Source organism: Triturus cristatus, chromosome 5_1 (assembly GCF_964204655.1).
Source record: "Triturus cristatus chromosome 5_1, aTriCri1.1, whole genome shotgun sequence".
In the NCBI taxonomy this organism is placed as follows: Eukaryota; Metazoa; Chordata; class Amphibia; order Caudata; family Salamandridae; genus Triturus; species Triturus cristatus.
Window position 1 is genome coordinate 62,922,140 of NC_140587.1, and position 22,046 is coordinate 62,944,185.

Sequence of the window (22,046 nt, forward strand, 5' to 3'; positions counted from 1 at the left end):
GGACGGAGAATATGCTTCGTCCGACGGTTCGTACCCGGTTTTTACAGGATCGTAATTGGCACCTATGTTTTTATTGGTTGTCGACGTACTCACTATAGAAGTCCATTTAGGAATGTGGATCTATATTTAAAAAGTGATAAGGAAAACAATGATAAGTGGGAGCAATTTGATGCCTATTTGTTGGTAGAAGGTCATTTTGAGTTGGGTACTGATCAACTTATTTGTAAATATTGTTACAACAAATTAGAAGAGAACAAAATGCTAGCTATAGCTGTACATAAAAACTTAGAGTTGGTAGCTATTCCTCCGGAACTGGTAGATTTAAATACATATGAGTCCATTCTTATTCAATCTGTGCACCTGTTTCAGGCTATAGTTCGTATGGAGCCTAAAACAGGTAAGCTATCTCCAACAGATTTACTAAGAGGTCTGAAAGGAAGAGTTGTGTATTTACCTTTAGATTTTAAGAAAAATATTGAAACTGTTTGTATATAGAGAGAGGAAAGTGAACCTATAGGTATTCTAGTTAATGGTGTACCAACAAAGAGTCGAAAAATATGGCAAGAGTTAATAGATGTCCCAAAACTTCAAAAGGCTACATTATATCTTGTACAAACAAAATTTTTATTACAAAACGGTAAATGTAGAAGAACAAGAAATAAGTTTAGAAGATGAAATAGAAATTTTAACTGGCGAAATATAAAAAGTGGACAACATTCCAGGAGTGAAGAAATTTATGAACATTACAGTATACAACCTATACGTTCAAAAGAAGTGATAGGAAACACTATTGAATAATTTCACATGAAGAAAGTGTAGGGCACTCCTATGAGTGTATGGGAAAAAAGTGTAGAAGCTCGTTGGTTTCCACAGCTCTTCCCCACTGGAAAAGGTGGATGATATGATGAACTATCACTACAGATTCCAGCTTCAGATTGAATACCATTCGACAACATTGTACTCAGAAGAGCCCAGATTTCGACAGTGTATTCCATATACATTTCATCTTCTGTTTGAAAGTGATTTATCTGGACTTTCATATGCAGTGAACCATATATTAAAAACCGGAGTTCATCTTACACATGTTTCTGCAAAGGAATTCTTTGACAAAGTTTATCAAAGAGACGATCATTTAGAATCTCAGTTAATTAACTTAATGGTGTGTCAACGTGGTACTAATGAGTATTGGTATCGTCGCAATGTAGAATTTAAATGTATAATGAGAAACTTAGGCACCCCTATGGTTTGTTATGCTTAGCTGTGCTGAATACGCATGGGACGATTTACTTGAATTTCTACGACAAGCAAATTCAAATGTAAAAAACATTGAATTAAAGACAGCTGGAGAACTGTGTGCCTTGGATCCTGTGAATGTGTGCAGATAATGTAATCATAGGTTTCAAGCTATGATATCTTTTAAAAATAATCCACCTCTTTGAGAAGTTATTGATTTCTTTTGGAGAAAGGAGTACCAAGCCAGAGGTGCTCCTCATATACACATGTAATTATGGATTAAGAATGCACTTAAATTTGGAACCGATTCTGATTAAACTGTTTTGTCTTTCATTGAAGACTATGTTAGCTGTGCCATTCCAAAAAAGGAGGAGAAAGCAGCACGAGACAACAAGTTTTACGCTTTTGCAGTCATGATGTGGAAAATTTTGTCGACGAAAATACACACATGGGAACATTTGAGACAAATGTATTTTTGGATTCCCAAGTAAAATAATTTCAAAAGGAAGAGCCAATAGTTTTATGTCAGCAGTAAGGCATACTAGAACTCAAAAATCTCCGAAGAATACATGCAACATAAAAAGAACTGAAGATTTAAAGTATATTAATGACTACAATCCAGTAATTTTGACAGTGTGGAATGCAAACATGGAATTCCAGTATGTTGCATATAATTAAATTGCTGCTGCTCGCTATGTTACGTCATATATATATCCAATTCTGAAAAAACAGAGTTGAAAGAAATGTGGGAAGACATTTTGGTGCCAATTACGATCCGGTAAAAAATTTCCCCGTACGACTCGTATCCGGTCTTTTTACCGTACGAATCGTACAAGTGCCATACAAACTGCCAATTACGATTCGCATGGGAAAAAGACCATACGAATAGCATTGGGAATCATTCCCCACACGTCCTCGGGTCGGAAAAAGTGTCCGACACGTCCTCGGACGAATCACCGTACAAATGTGAAAAGTGAAGTCCGACCGCGGAATCACGATCCATCCCGTGCGTCAGAAGTTACAACCGTATGGAAAAAACACCGTCCGCACCGAACACCCATAGCAACCATGGAGACATGTGCCCGCATACGCGCCGACCCCCCCAGCCCCCGTACGTACGCGCCGACCCCCCCCAGCCCCCTTACGTACGCGCCGACCCCCCCCAGCCCCCGTACGTACGTGTCGAACCCCCCGTGTATGTTCACCCCTGTACGTGTCGTACCCCCACCCGTGTATGTGCACCCGTGTACATTAGAGTCGTACCCCCACCCGTGTATGTACACCTGTGTACGTGTCGTACCCCTCCGTGTATGTACACCCCTGAACGTGTCGTACCCCCCGTGTATGTGCACCCGTGTACGTGTCGTACCCCCGTGTATGTACACCCCTGTACGAGTCGTACCCCCACCCGTGTATGTACACCCATGTACTTCAGAGTCGTACCCCCACCACAACCTCCTAAGTACGGAGCGCACCCCAGGCCCCAACATCACAACCGCATGTACGAGTCGTACCAAGCCACACACAAGGACAGCACTGTACAACAAAATGGCCCATGTACACCCCGTACACACGCTAAAAACGCATGTACACAACCAGGACAAACCAAAACAACACAAGAATACACCATTCGAATGGCACAAAGCCACTAAACATGTCCAACAACCACTAAAACAACACATTCACTGACCTGCAACTGCCAAAAACAAACAGAGGCCCAAAACACCACCACTCCTTATAACACACCCACCCAAACTTCAAACACAGCCACACCCACCAATGGACCAATAAAAAGGGCCCACACACACAAACCATGAGCCTTTGCAACGGACTCACTGCTGCCAGACCCCACAGACAACCTACAGCATCAAACTAGAAGCTTTACCACACCTTACACTTGCACACCTTCACACAACCACCTTCACAAACACCCCCTCATCACATTCACACACACACCTGCACAACCACACCCACACACCCACAACCATCCACACCCCCCCATCCACACTCACACCCCTCACCATGCCCACTAACAAGAATCCAAAGTTCAGTAACCGAGAGTTGGAGGTCCTTGTCGATGAAATCCTCAGAGTCGAGCCACACCTCTTTGGAACATTGGTCAGACAGACCAGCATTTCAGCAAAAACAGCCATGTGGCAGACCATCGTCGATGCTGTGAATGCTGTTGCGGACACCAGAAGGAACAAGCAGGAATGCCAAGCCAGGTGGTACGATCTGCGGAGGAGGGTCCGAGCCAAGATGACCGATGAACACAACCAGGCCAACGTCACTGGAGGAGGGCCGTCCCGCAGACCCGAACACTACCATCCCTGGGAGGAGAGGGTGATGGCCATACTGCCGGTGGAGGCAGTCGAAGGATTAGGAGGACTCCGAGACCCGGGTGAGTACAGAAACAACGCACCTCACATGGGGGGAACGTCATCCACAACCAAACTCACAAACAGGCACGCTACCACCCCAAGCTATCGCATGACTCAACCACACTCCATGAACACGCACATGCCACTGGCGCCACCATGCCCCATGCACCCAGCTGGACAATGTCAAGTCACAGGCCACAGAAGACACCAACACATGACACGGTAACCCGGATGGCGGGAGGGTGGGCCCAAAATATCACATAGTGCAACTCAGAAGCAGACACCAATGCCCTCTGCCCATATGGCCTAGGTCACAGCCAGACAAACAGTGTGTCCCCACACAGGAAAGACTCGCCAGCAAATGGCGGACGCCTTGCATTAACACATGGGGGTGAAGGCACTGTTTTGCACATGACAGCAGCTAATGAACAGCCAACACTGTGAAAGAGTGGCAGCACACACCACCACAGCAGCATCGCAGACACACACACTACACCCAATGGGTGCCTGGAGATCAGAAACAAACTCACATCAACAAGCCAAGGGCCATTCAAATATCTGCTAACAGTGTGTGCCCAGGAAGCTGGGCTGAGGTGACAGAGGGTGACACACAGAGGGAGGGAGAGGGGGACAGAGAGGGTGGGAGAGGGGGACAGAGAGGGAGGGAGACAGAGGAAGACGGACAGAGGGAGGAGGCTGACACACAGAGGGAGGGAGAGGGGGACAGAGAGGGAGGGAGAGTGGGACAGAGAGGGAGGGAGACACAGGAAGATGGACAGAGGGAGGAGGCTGACACACAGAGGGAGGGAGAGGGGGACAGAGAGGGAGGGAGACACAGGAAGACGGACAGAGGGAGGAGGCTGACACACAGAGGGAGGGAGAGGGGGACAGAGAGGGAGGGAGAGGGGGACAGAGAGGGAGGGAGACACAGGAAGACGGACAGAGGGAGGAGGCTGACACACAGAGGGAAGGAGAGGGGGACAGAGAGGGAGGGAGACACAGGAAGACGGACAGAGGGAGGAGGCTGACACACAGAGGGAGGGAGAGGGGGACAGAGAGGGAGGGAGACACAGGGAGAGCAAATCAGCCATGTGGTGTGTGGGAATGTCTGCTCATCAGCAGGTGGACTGCGTGCATGTAGACAAGGGTGGCCAGTGCCAGCACCCCCCCTCTCCTCCATGGCAAAACACAGGGCCATGTCACAACCTGTGCACGAGCACAACGACAGCTACCTGCATCATATAAGTGTGTGGAACAACTTCATGTGCCCACGTACAGTGCAACATGGAAGGCGCCAATGCACGGCTCGCCACACCTGCCCACTCCACTGCTGACTGCAGTCACACTTGACGCAGCAAGTAAGACTGTGTCACACATAGTTAAAGGCGCCAAAGCTGTGCCCAAGGGACACACCCATGCACAAGTGCTCTGTGAATGGATTGCAAGACAGATCCAAATTCCCAGAGGAAATGTTCCAACTTTGAAACTGATGAAACATGGATGTTGCATGGACCAAAATTAACATTGTCTCTCTCACACACAGGTCAACCTCGTGGTTCACCCCCCAACACTGGGGGGGAAGACTCACAGGACCCGGCTCTGCGGGAGGCCGATCCCACCGGCAGCGACGACTCTCACCACTCTGTGGACGACCCCGACCAACCTGGCCCCTCTGGTGTCCAACGACCTGCAGCACCTGCGTCAGGTACAACGGGGCCAACCACCACCCCCACTCCTGCCACATCCCAGGAGACACCCAGGATCCCTGCCCCACCACCACAAAGCAGCCAGGCTGGCCAGGAGGGACACGGTGTCCCGGACACCCAGGAGGAGGCAGGCGACAACGCCAATGCCACCCCTCAGGGGTCCCGGAGACCCGATGTGCCCACAAGGGCAGGCCAGGTGCAAGTGGGCAGGGGTGGTGGGAGTGGAGGACGGCGGAGGCGCCAGCCTGACCAGTTGGCTGGGGATCCGGTATATTCCCATGTCCGAAACATTCTGGACACATACCGGCAGGACACCACGGGCATGAGCCAGGTTGTGTCCGTCCTCGAGGGGATCAGGACCCAGCAGGCCCAGCAACATGCGGAGATACATGCCTGTCTACTGCAACACCAACGGAGGATGGAGGACAGACAGGCTGAGCTCGTGACGGTGTACACGGGAATTCACAACACACTCCGTCGGATGGCCGACAACATGGGCAACCCTCCCTGTGCCAGAAGGCGTAGAACATCACCACCCACAGGGAGGGATCAGGAGGAGGAGGAGGAAACATCCGATGGAGCATTCCAAACATCGTCACGGCCTGCTTGTGAGGGTCCACGCAGGAGGGCGGGTCGTCCACGGAAAAGACCGTGAGGGTCGGCGCTACAGCACCATCTCCCAGGACACCTGGCCTGGCACCTGGCCCACTGGAGCAACAGCAGCACAGCATCAAAAGACATTCTCTGCCACATGGCCTTGCTGGTCACTGTCTGACCAATGTTGACAAAGACTGTGGCATGGACTCTGAGGATTTCAAATGGCAAGGACACCAACTCCCCTACTGAACTTTGGATTCCAAACACCCGGAAAGCCCCTCATGTCATACCCCCCCCCCCACTAAAATAAAAAGTCACACCATGAAGAGAAGATGCCTGCTGGTTGCATTATTACCTTACATGTGTCTTGTAAAGTCTAAACATGCCTGAGTTCTCTTTTGACTTCAACCATCCACACCCTGGGGCCTGAGTCTGGCACAGGACACACGGGTCACAGTGTATTAGGCAAGACAGACATGGAGCACCATACACACCCGTGATGGGCCCAACCAGCTGAGGGGGTGGCCGCACAACCGTACCGACAGACATATTGAGTACAGCAACAGTCATGCGCAGAGGTCAGGGATCATGTCCAGTGTCCTGGGGGGCACCCAGGTATGTGTAGACAGGTGGCAGAACCATGTCCTGCAAGCTTGAGTCCGGTGGATGCAGATAATGGTGGCCTGGCCAACGTTGGATGCATGGGGATGGCACATGTCACAATACCCACACAGTCATGGACATCATGCACAATACACAGTCTCATCCCACACACACAGCTTGCATCTTGCTACTCGACACATAGACACATAGCCACTATCAGGGAAAACCATGCCAGACATGCTGGATGCACCGTGGCAACACACCAGCATTGACTGAGAAGAGGCACCTTGGAGGCATAGGGACACCTTTATTAGTCATGTATTCGGGATTGCAGAGGCAACTTGAAGTACACATGAACAGTGCATGTGGAGTAACATGTGGGTCCAACACTGGCACCCCCCCTTCTGCAGCACAAATGCGTGATAGCCATGGAACTGGCACACAAGTGTCGGCTAACAGCTAAACACCCCCAGCTGCTCACGGAGAGCCTGCCATACACCATTGATCCGCTGATGTGGAAGTCCACAGCATGTCAAGCCAATGCAAACCGTATGTGTCCGAGGGCAGTGTTACACACATTGATGCCATCATCACAATCCACTATCCCATCACTGATGACTGTCAACAAGTCTGACCATCTATTCAGGTGTACCCAGCTGCATGTCATGTGTACCATGGTGATGCAACATGTCTGCAGAGGAACCAAACATCGACAGGGGCAGTGTGCATACATCGTGAACAACTGCCACACCCAATACACCCCTGATGCATCCCTTACCCTAAGGAGACTTCCAAACGTGTCCGTGCCTGTAACGCTGAGTCAGCACACGATGACGTGTCCATGAGGAATAGCAGTGCCACAACAATGCAAGCAGCAGACGGCATGCGCAAGTACCTGGGGAAGAGAGACACTCAAGAAGTCATCCACAAAAAGCACAGCCACTTGCGTGTGCATTTACTCGACACATGTATGGATGACAACATGCTAGGTCACAATTATGACTGGGGAAATACAACCATCACTGGCACCATCACTCCAGTGACACACCCACACACACCTCAGACTCACGTGCCATACATGCAGGTGGAGACACACATCACAACACATGCCACACGGGGACCAATGCGTGCACACTCAGACACTGGTACTCACCACTAAGCAAAGAAGTCGCGTATGAGCCGAGTCCGGATGTCCTCTTGCGGCTCCACATCCTCCACATCACTAGCCCCATTGCCAAGCCCTTCGTCCTCCATGGGTGGATGGTCCTCGTCATCTTGATCCAGGATGAGTGGCACAGCTTTCTCAACTGCCATGTTGTGCAGCATGCAGCAGACCATGAAGATTTTGGAGACCTTCGCCGGGGCATATGGGAGGGCGCCGCCGGTCTTGTGTAGGCACCTGAATCGGCCCTTCAGGAGGCCAAACGTCCTCTCTATCACTCGCCTTGTCCGGCCATTGGCGGTGTTGTAGCGGAGCTGGGCCGGCGTGATGGGGTTGCGGAGAGGTGTGATCAGCCATGGCATGTTGGGATAGCCAGCGTCCCCTACATGGAAAGCGCATGGACATCGTTAGAACAGGAGAAGCGGTCGTGCTGGAAGTCTACGCAAAATACAGGACAGACAGAGTGTACCCACCAACAACACATGCTCGTTCGTTGCGCAGCTGCGTCATCATTTCAGGCACCCTGCTGCGCCTCATTATGTAGGCATCGTGTGCTGATCCTGGAAAACGAGCACAGACATGTGAAATCACCATGTTGGACAGACACACCACAAGGGCATTGATGGAGTGGTAGTGCTTGCGATTCCGGTACGCTACCTCCTGTGCCTGTGGTGGTACCAAAGCAACATGTGTTCCATCTATGGACCCAATGACATGGGGCATCCCTCCCAGGGCATAGAATCCACGCTTGACCCCATTCAACATTTCAGGGGTAGGAAAATGGATGAAGTCATCCAGGTGAATCAACATGGCCTCTAAGAAATCATGCAGCACACGGCAGAACATGCTCTGCGACATGCCACCAACATGAGCTATGGTATTTTGAAAGGTACCCGTGGCTAAAAAATGTAGGGCTGCCATTACCTTCAGCTTGTGTGTCAGTGCCGTAGGATACCTGTGCAGCGGTTGCAGGTGTGGTGCCAGTCTCGCCGTCAACTCCAGAATCAACCGTTGGGGGAAGCGGTAGCACCGGATACAGTCATTCTCCCGCATGGCAGCCAAGTCCGGAATTGGTCGGGGAAGAGGCGGCGCTCTGCAGTAATTTGGAAGTGACAAGGAAGAGTGAGTGCACCACAACAACAATTAATTAGTACTGAGCACATGTTAATCTGTCTATGCTACATACGGAGTCAGGTATGTGCCACATGCCCTGGACACGTATGGCTGGCAGGTGACACTCCTACCAAGACCCAGCTACACACGGAGATTGAAAACCTCCACATGCCATGGCATGGGATTAGCTGTGTCCCAGTGCAAGTGAACAGCCAGACTCAAGACAGGAGTGACATACACCCACACATCAGCAGAAGTAGGATGTCGATTGCAGAGACTGGTAGCGGAACACTAGAGCCACAGGTCACATGACATTACACTAGGACAGCCCACACACCTTGCCATGAAGGTGCACATGTCATGACTCACCACACATTCATAGAGAGGATGCAGACATGTCCTTGTTACGCTACTCCGTGTCCCATGCATACATACGCACTTCACATCCGATACCACATGTGGCATGGTGTGCGGAACAGTGTGCAATGTCAATCTACACACAGACACATGTTGGTTGCTGCAACAGCTGCAGATTTTGAGGGTGCTCCAACATCAACCTAATGGGAACCCCCCACACATACATGACATAGTCACATCGTGCACCGTGGGTAGTGACAAGTCAGGTGTGGTAACCCCTGTACCGGGCATCAGGGGACACTTCCGTGTGTTGGTGTCCGTGCCATGCCAGTGTCGCTCATCCCAAGTGTGCAGTACGACATGCACACATGTCAAAGGAGTCAAGGGCATGCCTGGCACACATTGCACCGTCACACATTACATCTCTACACATCTCATCATACATGTGGTGCCTTCTCGACTCAGGAGTAATGTGCCACATCACAGCCTGTCACACCTGTGCCCCACACATGTAGTACTGCCCAGACAATGCCTTGATGTCCATCCATGGACAAGTATGTCAGCCCTATTCCTTCCTGTGTGCTGCCTGTCACCACTGTGATGTGTGAAAACCACCGTACTGCTGCTAAGATGGCCTGTGTACGTTCCCATATCACTATGGGAGTGCTGCCGTATGTGTACCCATAGTGATGGTGAGCGTACAGGCATGTGTACGGTCAGTAAGTACGCATACGCAAGAACACCCATAGTGGTACGGCCCGTACACGCGTGTGTACGTTCACTATCACTACGAGTACGCATACGCGAGAACACCCATAGTGGTAGGGACCGTACACACGCCTGTACGTTCACTATCACTACGAGTACGGATACGCGAGAACACCCATAGTGGTAGGGACTGTACACACGCCTGTACGTTCACTATCACTACGAGTACGCATACGCGAGAACACCCATAGTGGTAGGGACCGTACACACGCCTGTACGTTCACTATCACCATGGGTGTCCTCGCGTATGCGTACTCATAGTGGTACGGCCCGTACACACGCCTGTACGTTCACTATCACCATGGGTGTCCTCGCGTATGCGTACTCATAGTTGTACGGACCGTACACACGCCTGTACGCTCACTATCACCATGGGTGTCCTCGCGTATGCGTACTCGTAGTGGTACGGCCCGTACACACGCCTGTACGTTCACTATCACTACGAGTACGCATACGCGAGGACACCCATAGTGATAGTGAACGTACAGGCGTGTGTACGGGCCGTACCACTACGAGTACTCATATGCGAGGACACCCATAGTGATAGTGAACGTACGCACGTGTGTACGGGCCGTTGCTATGCATTTTTTGGTGCCCTAGGGGCCCGGAACGCACCGTACCTGTGGGTGAAGCTCAATTTTACATAGGGGACACATGAGGGACAAGTATTAAGGCCTACATGCATGCTGGTTGTCATGGAGACCAAGCTTTAAGTTTGAATTTGTTCTGGAAGGTGCACAGCAGAAGTCAGTTGGAAGGAATCTACTTTGTTGCAATGTGTTTGTGGGGTTGACATCATGCTGAAGAAAAAAACACAATAAGAACCCGCTGACTGTGCTAGGTTTGAAGGGATTGGAGGAAACATAGGATGCAAAGGTGAGTGACCAATCACTCTGTCCTCCTGTGCATGAAACAGGCCAGCACGGCAGATATAAGGCAGCCAGGTCCCATGAGGGAGCACTTGCCTGCACATATTTCGATTCTACCACTCTGCTGCTGCTCCTGATTCCCTGGAACCATGTCAAGGTCTGTGGAGAGGTCACAGCCATTCACCCTGGAGGAGAACCTGGCATTGCTGGATGTGATCCTCCCACAGTACCCCCTGCTGTATGGGCGACCAGGGTATCAGGTGAGTGCAGAGCTACTAGCACAGACTGTGTCCCTTTTTTTGTGACTGTGACTTCTGCCATTGTGTCCAGGTGTGACACACATGCAATGTACTGTAGGGGGGGTCCCGGGGGGGAATGCCTGATGTCTCCCAGCAGTGCCCAGACACAGGAGGGGTGTGTGCAGAGTCCTCCCAGCAGTGCCCAGAGACAGGAGGGGTGGGTGCCTATCACTCCCAGCAGTGCCCAGAGGCAGGAGGGGTGGGTGCCTATCACTCCCAGCAGTGCCCAGAGGCAGGAGGGGTGGGTGCCTATCACTCCCAGCAGTGCCCAGAGACAGGAGGGGTGTGTGCAGAGGCCTCCCAGCAGTGCCCAGAGTCAGGAGGGGTGTGTGCAGAGTCCTCCCAGCAGTGCCCAGAGGCAGGAGGGGTGTGTGCAGAGTCCTCCCAGCAGTGCCCAGAGTCAGGAGGGGTGTGTGCCTATCACTCCCAGCAGTGCCCAGAGACAGGAGGAGTGTGTGCCTATCACTCCCAGCAGTGCCCAGAGGCAGGAGGGGTGTGTGCCCATCACTCCCAGCAGTGCCCAGAGGCAGGAGGGGTGGGTGCCTATCACTCCCAGCAGTGCCCAGAGACAGGAGGGGTGGGTGTGATGCACAGTGTGAGCCTTGATAATTGATTGTGTCTTTGCCCTCATTCCACCTGTGTACTTTCACTGGCACGTACTGCTTTTGCCCTTCCCCAGAGGAGTATGTCCCTATGGCAAAGGTGCAATGCGTTGGCTGCATGACATGCCTTGTTGTAACCAGCTAATTTGTTCTCATATGTGTCTCTGTGACATGTTGCAGGTGTATTGATGTAGTGTCACTTGTTCATCCTCACAGGTAGGCGCCTCTGCCAAGGAGCAGATCTGGCTGACCGCCGTCAGTGCCGTGAGGAGTGGGGATGGTCGGAAGCGGCGCCTGTCCCAGGTGAGGAAACGCTGGCAGGATATCCGGTGCTGGACGCGGAGGATCGCACGGGTCCTGCTGGGGGACTCACCTGAGAGCCATAAGAACCGCGGGCGCCGCTGTCTCTCCCACATCCACAAGCGTGTGCTGGCGGTGGTCTTTCCAGACTTGGACAGGCGCTTACAGGAGATGCAGCAGCAGGAAGGGGGTAGGTACATGTGTGTTTGTTGTGTTTCACCAGCATTTGTAAGTGCACTGTTCCATGGATGCACTGCCAGGGTTTAATGGTGCTCTGCAGATCCTGTTACCCACAGTATTGCAGTGCTCTCCTGCCTCCCTTCCCCTCCTTGCAATGTGTTCCCTGGTCTATGTGGAGTCACTCCGTCACAAGGTTATGTAGCCTGGCACGTTCTCCACGTGTACAATGCCTGCAGCATCATGTGTGTGGGTGGTGTGTAACAGGTTTGGGGACCTTGCCTGCGCCCTGTCCAGTTCTGGTCTTGTGGGTTCCATGTCAGTTGGCACTAATGCTGAGTCCAGACATGGGAGTTAGTCTCTCAAGTGTGAGGCTTTACAGCACGCATGTCCTATGTGGTGGCCTGTGACATGATGTGCATGAGTGTGCGGGACGCATAGTGCGGGGATGATAGCGTGTGTTGCAGTCATTCCCATTCAGGAGCATGGAGTTGTGTGGCCACTACTGTCCCCAGGGGCATATTTTCCTAGGTATCATGTGTGTAATCCGAATATGTTGACAATCTCTGTGTCTACAGCATAGGTTGTGCTCTGTGCCATTGTCCCCTGGCCAAATGTATTTTGACGTGAAATGTAGTACAAGTGTCCACTGTACAGACTGACCTGATTTTCCTTGTTCATACTCACGGTGGACATTGCCTGTGTGTCTTGTTACAATCATCTGATGATGCCCATTTGTACATGAATAGTTGGACAGGCGCACCTTGGGTATTTTGTGTGCAACCTTGATTTGTTGCATCCCATGTGTATTTCACCCAGACTAAGGGATGTAAGTGCTTCCTGTGTCTCCAAATAATAGTCTCATGTAGGGGGTGGGTGGTGCGGGCATGGCCTTCATGTCACAACCTGATATCTCCTTGCTAGGACTGGCCAGTGTGTGATGTTTGTCTGGACATGCACTCAAGGTGCAGTGGGCCAGTCATGGTGGGCATGTTTTCAGTATAACCTATGCTGCATGTGCCTCCTGGATATGGTCCCTGCTCATCCCTATTTCCTGCCACACTGTGTGGTGCAGATGCAGTGCTGGATTGTCCCCAGGGCCTTGCTCCTCAGTCAAAATTCCATTCCATCTCATTTGCTATTGTGTCATGCTCTCCATAGTTTTTCGGTGGCATGGTGGGTCAAACAACTGTGTCTTGCATGCCCGACATATGTACCTTGTTTTGTAGATGTAACTCTTCTTTTGTTTCAGGCTATGCACTGTGACCTATGTAGATTGGACTCATGTGACATATGTATACAGGTGTATGATTAATTTCTGTCTCTTCACCCTGCCCACAGCATCGTCGGGGGACACGGAGGGAGACATGGGCACAGACGGAGCAGAGGGACCGAGCACCAGTGCCAGCGGTGACATCGGGGCTGGCACATCAAGTGGGACTGAGGCGGAGGAGAGTGAAGCCGGGGACCTGTCGACTGGCACAACAGAATATGAAGCTGACGGGTCCGAGGATGATCTCTCCGAGTGGGCGGCGGCTGCACCAGCAGCTGACAGCAGCACTACATCTCGCCCCGCCCCCTCCATTGCCATCAGCCGCCTCCCACTTGCTCGTGTCCCTTCCCAACGTGCCCGGTCACCACATGTCTCCTTCCTGCCAGGCACCGCACCCCCTGCCCCTGTCTCCACTGCTGCCGCCAATGCCGAGTCTGTGGACATCCAGCGGCAGTTGCAGGTTGGTCAGGCTGCGATCCTTAATGTCCTCCATGGCCACAGCCAAGTGCTGCACAACATGGAGGCATACTTGGAGGGCATTCATTCATCGCAGGCTGACCAACGCAGCTTGCTGAGGTCGATAGACTCGACACTGACTGCAGCAGTGGATCTCCTGCAGCGCTACGTCCCACCCCCTACCCCTGCCCCATCCACACTTCCCACTCCCATGCCTGTCCCACGTACACCCAGACGTCAGCATGCGCCCACCACAACACACAAAGGCACCACACCAGCAGGGAAGGTCCACCGCACACCTCCTGACACGCACACACAGGGTGAAGTAGGCACACCCACTGGGTCGGGGGGCAAACGTGTGACACGCAGCCAGAGTGGGAGTCCGCATTCCACCCAATCCACTCCCTCCAAATCCCCTCCCCTCAGCTCTCCTGGCCACATCTCCCCCAAAGACTCCTTCATGGCCGCTCTGTCCCTGAGCCCCATAGTGACGCCACCACGCAAGCGGTCAAGGAAGTCCTCGGTCAGGGTGGTTGATTCCCCCCCTGTCTACACCCTCCCCCAGTGGCGCTGCGACCGATCCCTCTGACCCCCCCCCCCTCCTTGGGGCCTGTGGTTCCTTCGGGTGCAGGGGATTCCCTGGAGGACCTTGCTAAGGTGTGCAGCGAGATCCTGGCCTCCGCCTTTGGCCCTGCCCCACCCCCTGTGGTGGAGTCCTCCATCCCTGCACCCACGATGCCTACCCTTCACCCTCCTGTCCCTGCGGTGCCTGTTTCTTCCCCCCCACATGATGCCCTCACCCCTGTGGAAGGCGACGGAATGTAACTGTGCAGGCAAGCTAGGGGACACGCATCCCACTGTGTCCCCCATCCAGCTGTGACTTCTGGACTGCCCTATGGGCTTTGTAAATATTGAACTTTCTACGAACATACAATTTTGGATCATGCTGATTAAAGCCATTTTTGTTTCCTTTGAACACTACTGCTTTTCTGATATTGCTGTTGGTGGGGCTGCTACATGATTTTGGGTGGTGATCATGTGTTGGTTGTGTGGGAAATGTAGTAGTGTGCTGGTCATAGGGGGGACCCTGGGATCTGTGTGCCATCACACGGTGTTAGCTAGGTTTCTGTGTTCATGTAAGCAGTTGCTGCATGGTGAAATTGTCCAAACGTGTATTCCTTCCTCTGTGTACCCTGACATCTTCCCTGCAGGGTGTTCCCAATATTTTGCGCAGAGCTGTGTGTACATTAGCTGGGTGTGTGACGGACTCCTTCTACTTTGCACATGCATGCTGAGCGATGTCTCCACCTGCATCATTCGTGGCATTCTTGGTAGTCATTGTACTTGTGTATGTGGACTATTGACATGACTTCATGTGTACATGTTTTCTTTTCTGCGCTATGCATGCGCATACTCCCACCCTCGCACACATGTGGTACATGTACTGCAGGGTCTTTGTGCACCTGACTGAAATTTGTGGGCATGGTATCTGTGGCTACTCCACCCTTTGCGATTCATGGGCACTGCTGTGAGTGTTAGGCACACACCCCTCCTGTCTCTGGGCACTGCTGGGAGGACTCTGCACACACCCCTCCTGTGTCTGGGCACTGCTGGGGGGACTCTGCACCCACCCCTCCTGTGTCTGGGCACTGCTGGGAGGACTCTGCACCCACCCCTCCTATCTCTGGGCACTACTGGGAGGACTCTGCACACACCCCTCCTGTCTCTGGGCACTGCTGGGAGTGATAGGCACACACCCCTCCTGACTCTGGGCACTGCTGGGAGGAATCTGCACACACCCCTCCTGCCTCTGGGCACTGCTGGGAGTGATAGGCACACACCCCTCCTGACTCTGGGCACTGCTGGGAGGACTCTGCACCCACCCCTCCTGTCTCTGGGCACTGCTGGGAGGCCTCTGCACACACCCCTCCTGTCTCTGGGCACTGCTGGGAGGACTCTGCACACCCCCCTCCTGTCTCTGGGCACTGCTGGGAGTGATAGGCACCCACCCCTCCTGTCTCTGGGCACTGCTGGGAGGACTCTGCACACACCCCTCCTGACTCTGGGCACTGCTGGGAGGACTCTGCACACACCCCTCCTGCCTCTGGGCACTGCTGGGAGGACTCTGCACCCACCCCTCCTGTCTCTGGGCACTGCTGGGAGGCCTCTGCACACATCCCTCCGGTCTCTGGGCACTGCTGGGAGGACTCTGCACACACCCCTCCTGTCTCTGGGCACTGCTGGGAGTGATAGGCACCCACCCCTCCTGTCTCTGGTCACTGCTGGGAGGACTCTGCACACACCCCTCCTGTCTCTGGGCACTGCTGGGAGTGATAGGCACCCACCCCTCCTGTCTCTGGGCACTGCTGGGAGGACTCTGCACACACCCCTCCTGTCTCTGGGCACTGCTGGGAGGACTCTGCACACACCCCTCCTGCCTATGGGCACTGCTGGGAGTGATAGGCACACACCCCTCCTGACTCTGGGCACTGCTGGGAGGACTCTGCACACACCCCTCCTGCCTCTGGGCACTGCTGGGAGTGATAGGCACACACCCCTCCTGTCTCTGGGCACTGCTGGGAGGACTCTGCACACACCCCTCCTGTCTCTGGGCACTGCTGGGAGTGATAGGCACCCACCCCTCCTGTCTCTGGGCACTGCTGGGAGGACTCTGCACACACCCCTCCTGTCTCTGGGCACTGCTGGGAGGACTCTGCACACACCCCTCCTGTCTCTGGGCACTGGTGGGAGGACTCTGCACACACCCCTCCTGTCTCTGGGCACTGCTGGGAGGACTCTGCACACACCCCTCCTGACTCTGGGCACTGCTGGGAGGCCTCTGCACACACCCCTCCTGTCTCTGGGCACTGCTGGGAGGACTCTGCACACACCCCTCCTGACTCTGGGCACTGCTGGGAGGACTCTGCACACACCCCTCCTGCCTCTGGGCACTGCTGGGAGGACTCTGCACCCACCCCTCCTGTCTCTGGGCACTGTTGGGAGGACTCTGCACACACCCCTCCAGCCTCTGGGCACTGCTGGGAGTGATAGGCACACACCCCTCCTGCCTCTGGGCACTGCTGGGAGTGATTGGCACACACCCCTCCTATTTAACAATATGTATGCTTAGTCCATACACGTGTGTGGGTTCGCTCCATGGGGGTACGGGTTGTACTTACACTGTTGGGGTGGGGGTACGCTCCATACGTACGCGGGTGAGGGTACGGGTCGTACTTACACTGTTGGGGTGGAGGTACGCTCCATACGTATGCGGGTGGGGTTATGGGTCGTACTTACACTGTTGGGGTGGGGGGTATGCTCCAGACGTCCACGGGTGAGGGTACGGGTCGTACTTACACTGTTGGGGTGGGGGATACGCTCCATACGTCCGCGGGTGAGGGTACGGGTCATACTTACACTGTTGGGGTGGAGGTACGCTCCATACGTACGCGGGTGGGGGTACGGGTCGTACTTACACTGTTTGGGTGGGGGTACGCTCCATACATTCGCGGGTGAGGGTACGGGTCGTACTTACACTGTTGGGGTGGAGGTACGCTCCATACGTACGCGGGTGGGGGTACGGGTCGTACTTACACTGTTGGGGTGGGGGTACGCTACATACATCCGCGGGTGAGGGTACGGGTCGTACTTACACTGTTGGGGTGGGGGTATGCTCTATACGTACGCGGGTGGGGGTACGGGTCGTACTTGCACTGTTGGGCTGGGGGGTACGCTCCACACATCCGCGGGTGAGGGTACGGGTCGTACTTACACTGTTGGGGTGGGGGTACGCTCCATACGTACGCGGGTGGGGGTACGGGTCATACTTACACTGTTGGGGTGGGGGTTACGCTCCATACGTCCGCGGGTGAGGGTACGGGTCGTACTTACACTGTTGGGGTGGGGGTACACTCCATACGTACGCGGGTGAGGGTACGGGTCGTACTTACACTGTTGGGGTGGAGGTACGCTCCATACGTACGCGGGTGGGGGTAGGGGTCGTACTTACACTGCTGGGGTGGGGGTACGCTCCATACGTACGCGGGTGAGGGTACGGGTCGTACTTACACTGTTGGGGTGGAGGTACGCTCCATATGTATGCGGGTGGGGGTACGGGTCGTACTTCCACTGTTGGGGTTGGGGGTACGCTCCATGCATACGGTGGTGGGGGTACGGTCCGTACATATCCGTCCCCACGCTATGTGATGCTTGTGCGACCCGTACCCAGGCCTTTGTCACGTGGGTACAGCCGTCCCGCCATTGTTGGGGTGACGTAGGTGTGGGCGTGGTACGACTCATACCCACGCTCTTAAGGCGTGGGTACGGGACGTACCTGTATAGTTGTGTTGCCGGTTCGCGTCGTCAGGCACTTCCTTTGTGGCGGATGCTGGCTTTGCTGGACACGCCCCCACCCCCTCGTGGTGACCAGGGCATGGGGGTCAGGTATGTCCAGGGCATGTGTGCTGTGTGACATTGGTGGTGGTTTTGTGGCCTGCCCCTGGTCCTGCCCCCCCCTTTCCCCCCCTTTCCCCCCCTCCCTTAGTTTTTCTGACCTTCTGTGGCGTCTGCGTCGGAACCTGTAGAGGAGGTCGACTGCTATGAGGGCCGGGATGACACGTAGGTTCGGGTCCATGTCTGTCCGTCGCGTACAGGTACTCCTTGTTCGCGTCGTCCTGATTTCCTGGCAGTTTTTGGCAGCCGGAAAATATTCACCGTGCGGGATGACGTCGGTGCGAATCGTAATTCCTGGTTCGTGAATGGCAGGCTGCGTGCGTCCCGACGTCACGTCGGCGCTTTCCCGGATCGCATTTGTATGTTTATTTTCGTCGGTCGGGGTTTTGTACGATTCGTACGGAAATGGTGTTTCCGTGTGAATCGTAATTCAATGTTTGTACATTTTGACGACCGGGTACGCGTCGGACGGAGAATTTGCTCCGTCCGACGCTTCGTACCCGGTTTTTACAGGATCGTGATCGGCACCTTTACAAGAGAAGACTCTTAACAAATTGAACAGTTTTTGGTTTGAAAATGCTTTCCCATCAAGAGATTGTATCCTATGAACGTTTGGATCAGTTGAGCTCTGCCAGTTTATTTTCAAAGTCAAGAAGAATCATTTGGGTAAGTCTAGGTCTTGCTGCAAAACGAAATTGAGTATTGAAATCTCTACAGATATTGGTAAAACTAATATGTTGGATACCTATTATCTCAAAAGGATTACTCATCTGGAAAACATGTCTCTATGAAGTACTGCAACATTACAGCTTTAAGAGAAATGTTACATAAAATATAAATGAAGAAAAATATGCAGTAATTGGATGTGATAGATGTTTGGTAAAACATGACAAAGGGAATATTAAACACAGGAAACTCATTTGGGAAACTCCAGATAAAAGGGAATTTTCAGCAACTCTTCAAGCCATGGCATAGTGAAATGGAATTATTTGGCGAGTTTGACTGCTATCAAGATTTTTTTAATGCAGGGAAAGATAGCATTTAATGCAGAATTTTCCCAACTTATCTACAAATGTTAAATGAAAAGATTGAACAAGAAACTACAATTGCGAGTGAAATAGCTAGAGTCAGTTCTCAAGATAGTCAAAGTTCTGCTCCACTAAATGAAGCAGCAATATCCATGAATGAAGTAGAAACTGTATTGGGACAAACACAGGATATTATTGAGTTGGGAAATTTGGAAGAAAAACTAAATATTGAACAAAAACAAATATATCAGCAAGTCGTTTACTGCATGAAAAAAAAGAATGCCAATGCACATCATTTAAACCTATTCAAATGCACATCAATGGGCAAACTGGAACAGGAAATGAATCAAAGTTTTAACAGTCATCTACACAACACTAACGAATTACATTTATCTTGTGTTGTAACATCTCCAACTGGATTAGCAGCACACAGCATTAAAGGCATTACGTTACATTGATTACTCATGCTACCAGTTGAACATGAAAAAAAGTTGGAATATCACAAGCTACCTGGAGAAGCTTGTTATGAAGTTTCAAGACTACTGAAGAAATAAAACTTTTATTAATTGATGAGGTGAGCATGGTCTCAAACTTAATGGTTGCCTTTGCACATTTAGGAATGCAACAGATTTTAAAAAGAGATTATGATGTTCTATTTGTAGGAAAACATGTAATTCTATTCGGCGATCTACTACAACTTACTCCTGTAAAAGGACAACCTGTTCATAAAACACATGTCCATGAAGACACTAGGAAATCTTTGGGAAGTAATGGAAATGTCATCATTTGGTCTCATTTTGAATATTAAGAACTTATTAAGAATATGCGACAAGCAAGTGCTGAATATTTTTGAAACATTTTTAAAGATACAGGAATTGCTATTTTGACAAAACATGTTAAAGAAGCTTTACAAAAGTCGGCTTTCAACAAAGTTATTTCCAAATGAAAAGATACCACCTGAAATAATATACAAAGAAATTGGAGAAAAGATGTCTATAGTTTATCTAATGCCTACACTGCAAGAGTGTTCTACATTCAATCAATAACTTTGTAAATTGGAATAACAACCAACACTGAAAATGGACGCTATATATAAACTGTAATAAAAAGAAGTTACTATTCTTCTCTCAGAGAAATTACAGTAAAAATGGGATTTTTTGGAAAAGTCAGGGCCTGATTTATAAAGTTTTGCTGTAGGGTAGTGCAGCAGGACTACCTGCTGCGCTTCCCTACGGCAAAAGAAAAGCGCAGGAATGCGCCGTATCTATAAGATACAGATCATTCCTGTCCTTTTCCCCAGCACCGGCGCACAATGGGCTGCCGTGCGCCAACGCAGGCACCTTTGCACGATGGTGCAAGAGTGCCTGCGTTGCAGGGATGATTATTTTTCTACAGGAAGGGAAACATTTCTGTACAAAAATGATCACAAGAAGCTTTTCCTCTTTCTATGGGTGCTGCAGAATACAGCACACATAGAAAAAAGAAAAACGAGGAGAAATAAAGATATTTCTCCTCGTTGTGCCTCCCTTACTCCTCCCCTGGGGGAGGCGTAAGCTTTTTGTGCTGCCTCAGATTTACGATTTCCCATAAATCTGGGGCAGTGTCAAAAGGCCATGGATGTTGTTAGGATTGATCGCAGCAACACCCATTGCATGTCCCTTTAACGCAGAACACTGCATTAAGGGGACTGATATTTATCAGGCAGAATTAAGCCCAAAAAAGTGGCTTGGTGCTGCCTGATAAATATCATGCAGGCTTCTGCACCACGGAACGTCACAAAAAGTGACGTTCCGGAGGCGCAGGGGGCCTCATAAATGAGGCCCGTCAGTGTCTAAGACTGCAGGTTTGGAAAATACTTTATATGTATGTGTAAACTGTCGGGTAATTTTGTGGCGTATTTTAAATGTAGAAGAAGGTTTAGTAAATGGAGCAATGGGAAAAGCTGATGATTTTGTAAATTTTCAGAACAGAGATGGAATTGAATTTTTGAAGATTAAATTTGATCAGATTGAAGAGGTAAAACAGATTGGACATTGTACTGTTCGTTTTTTGCTTGTAAAAGACTTGTATGTTCGTAGAAAACAGTTTCCTCTTTCTTTAGTATATGCAGTAACCATTCATAAATCTCAAGGTTTAAATGCAGAGAGTGCTTTGGTAAATATTGGAAGTACAGTGTTTAAAGAGTGCATGGCATATGTTGCATTGTCTCGAGTAAGAACATTACCTAGTTTGTAGTTGATTGATTTTGATGAGAAAAAGATTAGTGCTGATGTAAATTGTGTAAGAGAGTACAATTGATTAAGAAGACTTTATGCTACTAACTTTGGTGAATATAGGAGTGAGGGCACATCTGGAGCAACTAGGGAAGCCCAAAGAAAGCCAGAGTTACCTTCACAGGGAGCCACCATTCGACGGACCAGGGATCTTGAAGGGACCTCGGGCGAAATCACAAAATGGGTGACCAGGCCAACAATCTTCAGTGGATTCGATGCTTGGGGTTAAGGCTACAAGTAACTCTTTGCACAGCCTCAGGAGACATCGACAAGCTAATGCACTTGCAAATGTGCACGGTGTCCAGGGTTTCCTGTTCCACGATACCCACGAGGGTTGCGGATCTCAGCTTTGCTGGGGACTCGGTTCAGCCTCGGGGAAGTCTGGAAATCCACCTCT